Below are 10,427 nucleotides of genomic sequence, written 5' to 3'. Positions count from 1 at the left end.
GGGATCAATTTGAACCCATTCAATGTTTTACGTCTCTAAATATATGATTGACATCACTTTTTTTGCTTCTTATTTAATGAAGGGGGTCTTTGGGGTCAATTTGACCCCAGGCTGTTTCAGCTGTATAAAACATAAGACATGTCAACATTTTACACACATTGATTTTGGTTGTTTTGGATGATATTGAGGTCACTAGAACATGCAATTTTATGATCTTCATAAAGATTTAGGGCCCTAAAGGAACATTACAGCAACTGTAGCAGTGTAAGAACCACTGATAGTTTGCACAACATGGGGGAGGGGAAAACTCTGCACGCTCTGAATGAAGAACTGCTGAAAAGAAGGTCACTATGTTAGGTACAGTGAGAAAAAGTTGGAGCTTCCCTTAAGGTGCTTATGATGAAGAACAGGAAGGTAGCATCTTCAATGTTTGCTTTCACTGACAGAGCCACTGTTGTCACCTATTGGCCCAAGAAAGGGAAAAATGTCCTGCTTATGAGCACCAAGCACTAAGATGTCCTAAGCACCAGAGAAGACAGAAAACCACCAATGGTCTTGGACTACAATGAGACAAAGGGAGGGTTTATAATCTGGACATAGTCACAGCCACATTCAGCTGCTAATGCTGGATTCCCCGTTGGCCTTGAGTCCAAGACCTGCAACACACGATAGAAACGAGTCTGCAAGGAACATGCATGCAGTCTCTGCACATCTTGTTTAAAGTAGTGCAGACAAAAGCCTGGAATGTACCTGCTGGTGTCCTGAAGGAAAAATAATATGCAGTTCATATTCTGTCAACATTGTATCTGAATGTATGTTTGTGTGAGATAGTAAAAACTCACACAAACATACATTCAGATACATACAAAAATATGTGCTTAGAAATAATGTAAAGCCAATAAAAAAGCAAAGAGATAACACTTTCCACTTTTAAATTTTATGGTGATCTGCATATTTCACCATATTTGCGTAACAGGTTTTCTAGATGTATAAGGGGGGTGGGGGTTGTTTTATTTAAAGGGATATTAAGGTGGTCAACAAACAAACAAAGTATCTCACAAATAAACTTGGATAACAATTTCAATTATATTTATTTTGTGCAGGTTTAAATTGCTGGGTTCAAATTGACCCCAAGGATAAAATATTTTAGTAAATTTGAAGGTGACAGGAGGGTTAATATAAAGTCAGAGGGAAGTTTAAAAAGTATTAATGTACATTTACTAAACTAAAGCCATAGAAAGGAAGTTGAAAAATGAAGTCGCCTTTTAAAGGAAACTACAATTAGTCATTTGTTAGATGCTTTTAGTGATGTTAAGTGGTTTTCCAGAAATTTAGAACAATCTCATTTAGCCTTGAAAAACTGTTCAAAAATGTACAAAAAAGCTCCGTGATGCCAGAACAGCATATTATTCATCATTAATAGAAGAAAACAAGAACAACCCCCGGTTTCTGTGCAGCACTGTAGCCAGGCTGACTAAGAGCCATAGTTCTGTTGAGCCTACTATTCCCTTAACCCTGAGCAGCAATGACTTTATGACCTTCTTTATGAATAAAATTGTAGCTATTAGAGAACGAATTCACCAGATCCTCCCCCCAAAAATTACAGATAGATCTTCATGTACAGCAGTGCTAGAGTCATCGATAAGGCCCCACTCCCTGTTAGACTGCTTTTTACCCATAGATCTCTCTGAGCTAACTTCAATTATTACCTCATCTAAACCAACAACCTGTCTGCTAGACCCTATTCCAACTAAGCTGCTCGAGGAAGCTTTACCCTTAATAGATACGTTCATATTAGATATCATCAATCTATCTTTAGAAACAGGCTATGTACCACAGGCCTATAAGGTAGCTGTAATTAAACCAATACTTAAAAAACCCTGTCTTGACCCAGGTGTTTTAGCCAATTACAGACCAATATCTAATCTCCCCTTTATTTCTAAAATAATTGAAAAAGTAGCTGCAAAACAATTATGTGATCACCTTCATAGGAATAATTTGTATGAAGACTTTCAGTCAGGATTTAGAGTTCATCATAGTACAGAAACAGCACTGGTAAAAGTCACCAACGATCTTCTCATGGCCTCAGATACTGGACTCATCTCTATACTTGTTCTGTTAGATCTTTGTGCTGCATTTGATACCATTGATCACAACATTTTATTACAGAGACTGGAACATGAAATTGGGATTAAAGGAACTGCACTAGGTTGGTTTAAATCTTATCTGTCTGATAGATTTCAGTTTGTTCATGTTAATGATGAATCCTCCATGCACACAAAGGTTAGCTATGGAGTTCCACAAGGCTCTGTGTTAGGACCAATACTTTTTACTTTATATATGTCTCCTTTAGGCAACATTATTAGAAAACACTCCATAAATTTCCACTGTTATGCTGATGATACCCAGCTATATTTATCTATGGAACCAGATGAAAATAATCAGTTAATAAAGCTTCAATCATGCCTACAAGACATAAAGGCCTGGATGTCCCACAATTTTTTACTTTTAAACTCAGACAAAACTGAAGTCATAGTATTTGGGCCCAAAAATCTCAGAGATATGATGTCCAACCATATTGTTACACTAGATGGCATAAGTCTGGCCTCCAGTACTACTGCAAGGAACCTGTAAACCAGTAAACATAAAATCATAAAATGTAACTTACTAAAACCACAAGCAGAGGCATGTCAGCAGTACCAGCAGTATGAGCAGCACCTGCTTTACATTTCTCTCTTAAGCAGTTTGCTGTTTCTCTCATTGGCTGCTGCTCCTCTCTTGCCACCACCCCTACCTGAGTCCTAGTGTCTACCTGCCACACTATCAAGCTCCTCTCCTGTGGAACCAGCTCTCAGTTCAGATTCAGGAAGCAGACACCCTCTCTACTTTTAAGTCTAGGCTTAAAAACTTCCTCTTTAATAAAGCTTATACTTAGTTATAGTTATGCTGCTATAGGCTTAGACTGCTGGGGGACCCACCCCCCAATGCACTGAGCTCCTTTCCTCCTCTTGTCCCTCTCTCCTCTCCTCTCACCCCACAATTGTCACAACTGTATTAACTCTGTGTGTTTTCTCTCGTAGTTGTCTTTGTCCTTCTCTGTCCCCCTCTCTCTGTCCCTTTCTGCAGGTGTCCCCGGCTTTGAAGCTGTGTGTTTTCCAGCGTGCAGCTACTGGTCCTACCAACCTGCCCAATGTTTTGTTGTTGCTCTGTTCTTTTCTCTCTCCACTTTCCACTCACCCCAACCGGTTGAGGCAGATGGCCGTCCACCCTGAGCCTGGTTCTCCACTGTTGCCTAGGGCTTGTTCAAGGGGGAATTGTTGGGTTCTCTCTATACATCTTTATAGTCTTGACTTTATTCTGTAAAGTGCCTTGAGATGACTTTGTTGTAAATTGGTGCTATATAATGATGAATCCTCCATGCACACAAAGGTTAGCTATGGAGTTCCACAAGGCTCTGTGTTAGGATCAATACTTTTTACTTTATATATGTCTCCTTTAGGCAACATTATTAGAAAACACTCCATAAATTCCCACTGCTATGCTGATGAAACCAGATGAAAATAATCAGTTAATAAAGCTTCAAGCCTACAAGACATAAAGGCCTGGATGTCCCACAATTTTTTACTTTTAAACTCAGACAAAACTGAAGTCATAGTATTTGGGCCCAAAAATCTCAGAGATATGATGTCCAACCATATTGTTACTCTAGATGGCATAAGTCTGGCCTCCAGTACTACTGCAAGGAACCTTGGAGTTATTTTGACCAGGATTTTTCCTTTACCTCACATATAAAACAAATCTCTAGAACAGCCTTCTTCCACCTACGGAACATTGCCAAAATTAGGAGCATCCTGTCTCAAAGTGATGCAAAAAACTGGTCCATGCATTTGTTATCTCTAGGTTGGACTACTGTAATTCCCTACTTTCAGGATGCCCCAGTAACTAAAGAGCCTGCAATTAATCCAAAATGCTGCAGCAAGAGTGCTGACTGGAACTAGCAAGAGAGATCATATTTCACCTTCACTAGCTTCTCTCCATTGGCTTCCCATTAAATTTAGAATAGAATTTAACACCCTGCTTCTTACATATAAAGCTCTGAATGGTCAGGCTCCATCATATATAGAAGATCTCATAGCACCATATCATCCCAGTAGACCACTTCGTTTTCAGAATGCAGGCCTACTTGTGGTTCCCAGAATTTCCAAAAGTAGAATGGGAGGCAGAGCCTTTAACTATCAAGCTCCTCTCTTGTGGAACCAGCTCCCAGTTCAGATTCCGGAAGCAGACACCCTCTTTACTTTTAAGTCTAGGCTTAAAACCTTCCTTTTTAATAAAGCATGTAGTTAGTTATAGTTATGCTGCCATAGGCTTAGACTGCTGGGGGACCCACCCCCCAATGCACTGAGCTCCTTTCCTCCTCTTGACCATCTCTCCTCTTCTCTCATCCAGCAATTGTCACCACTGTATGTCATTAACTCTGTGTGTTCTCTCCCGTAGTTGTCTTTGTCCTCCTCTGTCCCCCTCTCTCTGTCCCTTTCTGCAGGTGTCCCCCGGCTTTGAAGCTGTGTGTCTTCCAGCATGAAGCTACTGGTCCTACCAATCTGCCCGATGTTTTGTTGTTGCTTTTGTTGCTCTGTTCTTTTCTCTCTCCCCTTTCCACTCACTCCAACCGGTCGAGGCAGATGGCCGTCCACCCAGAGCCTGGTTCTGCTGGAGGTTTCTTCCGTTAAAGGGAGTTTTTCCTCTCCACTGTTGCCTATGGCTTGCTCCAGGGGGAATTGTTGGGTTCTCTTTATATATCTTTATAATCTTGACTTTATTCTGTAAAGTGCCCTGAAATGACTTTGTTGTGAATTGGCGCTATATAAATAAAGTTGAATTGAATTGAATTGAATTAAATAAAGTTGAGTTGAATTTTATCCAAAGCGACTGCTTGGGATCTTTTGTGTAGTGATGGGACCAGCAGACCCTTTTCATTGGCAGAGCGCAGTAGACCCCAATAAAAATAAGTAAGGAGCACACATCAAGGACAACTTGGGGATTCAGTGTTTTGCCCAAAAACACTTTGACATGTACCCAGAAGGAACAGGGGACTGAAATACTCTCTTCTCAGGATAGTTACATAAAACCAAAAATATCACCTAATTTGTAGTTGTTTTTTGTAGGTTGCTGACAATTGACTCAATACATACTGTGAACTGTGATGATCATAATACAAATCATAATAATCATCTTTATCATTATAATTTTAACTTTTTACAGGCATGTAACATATATAGGGCTGCGTGTAATGCTTATTTTTTAAGTCAATCTACTGATGATTTTCCCCATTAGGTTTTAATTTTCAATTAATAAATAATTTTACATTATTATAAAGCATAATATAATATAACAATTAATTTATTAAAAAAAAAAATAATTGGTCAATCTTATATATTTGATACAATAATTAAAAGTATGCACTGCAGGGCATTATTTCTCCCCAAAATAGGGCCAGTCTGGTAATCTGTGTTTTACATCCGTCTGTAAGACATGAAGTCTCTCCACAATATAATTAAAGCCGGAGTTTGTTCCATTCAAGTTAAAGGAATGTGGTGCATCTCCATTTCCTCAGTAAACAGTTCAGTTACTGTAACAGAATAGAAGAATGAACATGAAATCAGTCCCTATCACTGATCCCTGTCCTCCTCTGTCTGCTGCTGACAGCTACAGGGTCCTGTCTGCTTTGGGACTGTGACTGTCTCAGTGTCCACCAGAACCTGTGGCACATTAGGTTGAACAGTTAGTGCATTAAGTGCAGCACATCCAGCTTTTGATGACTTCCAGCTTTAAGTGGATGGAAACTAACGTGTTTGTAGCAGTTAGTGATTAACCAACAAGCTTGTTGTGGTGAACACATGACAGTGGATGATGAACTGTGGTCACAGCTGAAATCATCACTTTTCAGCACATTTATGATTGTTTAACCAGTGTTTTGATCATTTCCTCTTATAGATTGTTCATTTACGGAGCATTTTTACGCTGAGACTCAAACGAGCACTGATGTTGTCCAGTCGAGTTAAGGAGTAACTTTGACTTTACCTGAGCTGTGTCCCTCTCTGCTGCAGACAGGGACACTTGGCTGAGCTCCGTCCTCACTCAGACTCAGAGAGAAGAAGCTGCTCCACAAGTTTATTTTCTTATTCACTAATCTCAGTGGTGTCTTGAAAAATTCATACCCGGTGATTTCAGAACACAGTTCACCTTTAACAACTAAATCTGTGAGGTCATTTCTTTATTGTCCCAGGTACCGAATCTTTGTGTAGCGTTAATGTGTAGCCCAACGTGTGATGTGTTGACTTACGTTTCGTAAATCGATGTATTTTTGTAATCAATTACGACGCATCCCTAAATATAAAGAAAGTACTGGATAATGTGTAAGTCTTCGGTTCACTGACTGGGCCTGGGCTTTGGGACGTGGGAGGGGTCTACAGCAGCAACCACTTCTTGTTGAGAAGAGGCAGAACGATATGTGTTTTCATGTCAGAGTCTCCAAAAGTCTCCAGTAAAACCAGAAAAAGGCGCTAGTCACTTCTTTTTTTAAGAGTCGCTAGAATCGTCTGAAAACTGGCTCATCAAGCTTGACAGCAGCATTTGACAACTAATTGTCAAATAATCCTTTTGAGTAAGAAGGGGAGCGGGACATTTATGAATTTGATTGATATACATGTTAGTTGGTTTGACAAGTGACCAATAAAATCTGACTAAGTTTTTAAATGTATGTAGCTTTCATTAAGCTTTTGGTGAGCGGTGTGTTGGAGACCCCTGCACTAGCGCTAAGGTAAATGCACAGGGAGGAACAAACAAACAAAGCGTTAAGCCGACGCTGACGGACAAGTAAATAATCAAACTTCAAACCAAAAATAGGGTAAACAGGGTCCAAAGACAGAAGTTCAGCAAAACAGGGAAGTCAGGAGTCCAAACAGGAAGACAAAATGTCCAGGAGCATGAGGAGCATAAAAAGACCATTTGGCAGTGAACTGTGGGGAAAGTCGGGTTTAAATAGACGGGGAAGAAGTTAAAATCATAGAGCTGATGATGAGCAGTGACGTGACCGCAAAGGCTAAAGACAGGAAGTAGGGTTGCTGGGCTACAAAATAAAAGCTGGAAACAGGAAATGAAGCTGGGGAAACAGGGACAAACTGAAGTCAGGGACCATGATGTTTTCCATTTTACGTTTTACATCTTCACTTCATTATACTGACATAATTATATTAATTGTGTCAAGAATAGCATTATTATCTTTATCTATGACTGTTGGTCTGTATATGTTTGTGCTCTATAAAACTCTTTTTTCAGCTGGACACATTCTTGCATTCCTGCAAAAATCACGAGGCCTGTAGAGCAGAGAAACAAGAGGTGCAAAAGCAGCGATTCACTCATTGAAAAGAAACACAACTGCTAAAACCCGTTGTGTCTGATTAGGGTCTTAGACAAACCACTGACATGGACACTGCTGCTCAGTCAGTTATTCAGCAACTCATTACCAGCTCAGTGGTGTAGCTTTACTTGGTGCTCTCCATTTGCCTGTGCCAGTACGCTGGTTATGCAGTAGTGAGGAAAGGTCTTTGAAACGAGTGCGGGTGGCAGGTGACCACTGATGAGAACTTAGAAAAAGTGATGGAAGCGTCCTTGTTGATCATAACTTTCCTTTTGAGTTACATTAATATTATTTTTAAGAAAAAGTCCCAAAGATCACAAAGATGTGATTCTATTGGCAACTGATTCCATCCTGATTTTAGTTAATGAAAGTGAATTAGATGCTCTGCACTTATATAGAGCTTCTCTATCTACTGGGACCCAAAGCACTTTACACTGCTGCTTATTCACCCATTCACACTCATAATCACACACTGATGGGGGAGCTGCTATGCAGCTGACCTGAACTCACCAGGAGCAACTAAGTGTCAAGGACACTTCAACATGTGACAGGAGGAGCTGGGAATCAAACCAACAACCCTGGGATTGTTGGACAACTGCTCTACCTCCTGTGCCACAGTCGCCCTTAGCTCAGCCGGATATTTCTATTTCATTATCTTATATGTCACAGGTTATGTTTATGATATTTTGCTTGCATGTCTCTCAGATTTCCTGTGTTCTTGTATTGACTTTGACTTGGACTCAGGTTGGCAAAAGCAGCATGTGCTGTTTCATGTGCTGCTTTATTTAACAAAATGTAACAAAAACTAAGAAGCTCGGGACCAAGAGAAGTCTTCTAATCTTAGAGTCTTGAGTCTGACAATAACTAAAACATTTCTTACCTTCCATGTGCAGGTTGTTCAACTTTAAAGTCAATAATGCGACCTGCAGACCAGTCACTCTTCATAGAGACCCAGCTGGGTTCAGCAGAGTCTGGTCTCTGCTTCTTCATCCTGATCCAAACAAACAAGAGACAAAAGAAAAGTAGCAGTGAAACCAGATGAATTCTAATCATCTTATTTTAAGTTTTGCTGGTTTGTTATGCTTTTTATTTGGGTTGCAGGTGGGCTGGAGCCTTTCTCAGCTCTCATCGGGGGAGAGGGGAGGTAGACCCTGGCCAGGTCTCCAGTCTATCTCAGGGCCACACAGTGAGACATACACAGACAGTCAAACCACTTGCACTCACATTTACACCTACAGGCAATTTTAGATTCTAAACTGTGATTATTAATAACTCTAATAATTTCTTCAACCTTCACAAACTGCACATATGTAACATGAAAAAGACACTGGATGAACTGTAAATCTTCAGTTCACTGAAGCAAACATGTACATTATACTGTCAGGGTTATGTCCAAACTCTGGTTACCACCATCAACTGTGGAGTTGATAGTGACAGAGATCAGCAGCTCCCAAAGCAAGAAGCTCAGTTTTACTCAGACTGTGAAGCTCTGGACTAAGAAATGATTCCTCTTATCAGGCAAATCAGAAAATAAAGCTTGGTTTTTATTTCTTACCTTCCATGAGCAGGTTGTGCAACTTTAAAGTCAATAAAGCGACCTGCAGACCAGTCACTCTTCATAGAGGTACAGATGGGTTCAGTAGAGTCTGGTCTCTGCTTCTTCATCCTGATCCAAACAAACAAGAGACAAATGAAAAGTAGTTTGAAGCTGAAAGCAGATGAATTGTAAGCAGACTGTCAGCAGCTGAAATGTTAGAAGCAGATAGAAAGTCAGTAAGAAGACAGTGGATGAGGAACGTTCTCCTGTTCATCAACATGGAATCTGATGAAAGATGCTGTCTCATCTTAGTTGCTTAGTTGACTAATCAGTGGTTGGCTCTTTGTTAACTAAGACAGTTAGTAGTTGATGATTAGTTCTTCTAAGCTGTTATTGAGGAGCTGAGTGGCAGATGTGACAGTGAGTGGGAATAATGATGGTGGACTGATTTGACATGGACAAGAGTCATGGACAGTTAGAGATCCTCATCTCACCTCTGGTCTTTGGTCTGGCTCTCATGTCCCCCACACAGAGTGGTTTTAGAGGGAGGGACTCCCTCCTCTCTGTCCTCACACTGATTCATAGCAGAGTCCACACCTGCTGGGAGCTGAGCTCAGTCTTTACAGCAACAACACTGACAAAGTTCCCTTGAAGCTGCTCAGCTGCTGAATTCACATCCAGTCACAGAGACTTTGGAACCAAAAGCTCAAGTACAAAAATCTAATGTATTACAACCATCAAACGTGCACACACCAATAATTAGCAGCAATAACACTTGGGAAATATGAAGAATCATATTAACAGGTTAGATTCAGTTCAACTTTATTTATATAGCGCCAATTCTTTTTCTCTTTAGAGAGTTACTGGGGCATCCTGAAAGTAGGGAATTACAGTAGTCCAACCTAGAAGTAACAAATGCATGGACCAGTTTTTCGGCATCACTTTGGGACAGGAGGCTCCTTATTTTGGCAATGTTCCGTAGGTGGAAGAAGGCTGTTCTAGAGATTTGTTTTATTTGTGAGATAAAGGACAAATACAACGCTCAAAAATAACGCCAAGGTTCCTTGCAGTAGTACTGGAGGCCAGACTTATGCCATCTAGACTAACAATATGGTTGATTTTGATCAAATTCTATGACTTCAGCTACCTTATAGGCCTGTGGTACATAGCCTGTTTCTAAAGATAGATTGATGATATCTAATATGAACGTATCTATTAAGGGTAAAGCTTCCTTGAACAGCTTAGTTGGAATAGGGTCTAGCAGACAGGTTGTTGGTTTAGATGAGGTAATAATTGAAGTTAGCTCAGAGAGATCTTTGGGTAAAAAGCAGTCTAACAGGGAGTGGGGCCTTATCGATGACTCTAGCACTGTTGAACATGAAGATCTATCTGTAATTTTTGGGGGGAGGATCTGGTGAATTCTTTCTCTAATAGCTACAATTTTATTCATGAAGTCATTGCTGCTCAAAG

This window comes from Channa argus, chromosome 1 (assembly GCF_033026475.1).
Source record: "Channa argus isolate prfri chromosome 1, Channa argus male v1.0, whole genome shotgun sequence".
Classification (NCBI taxonomy): Eukaryota; Metazoa; Chordata; class Actinopteri; order Anabantiformes; family Channidae; genus Channa; species Channa argus.
Note: the sequence above shows the minus strand (reverse complement) of the source record.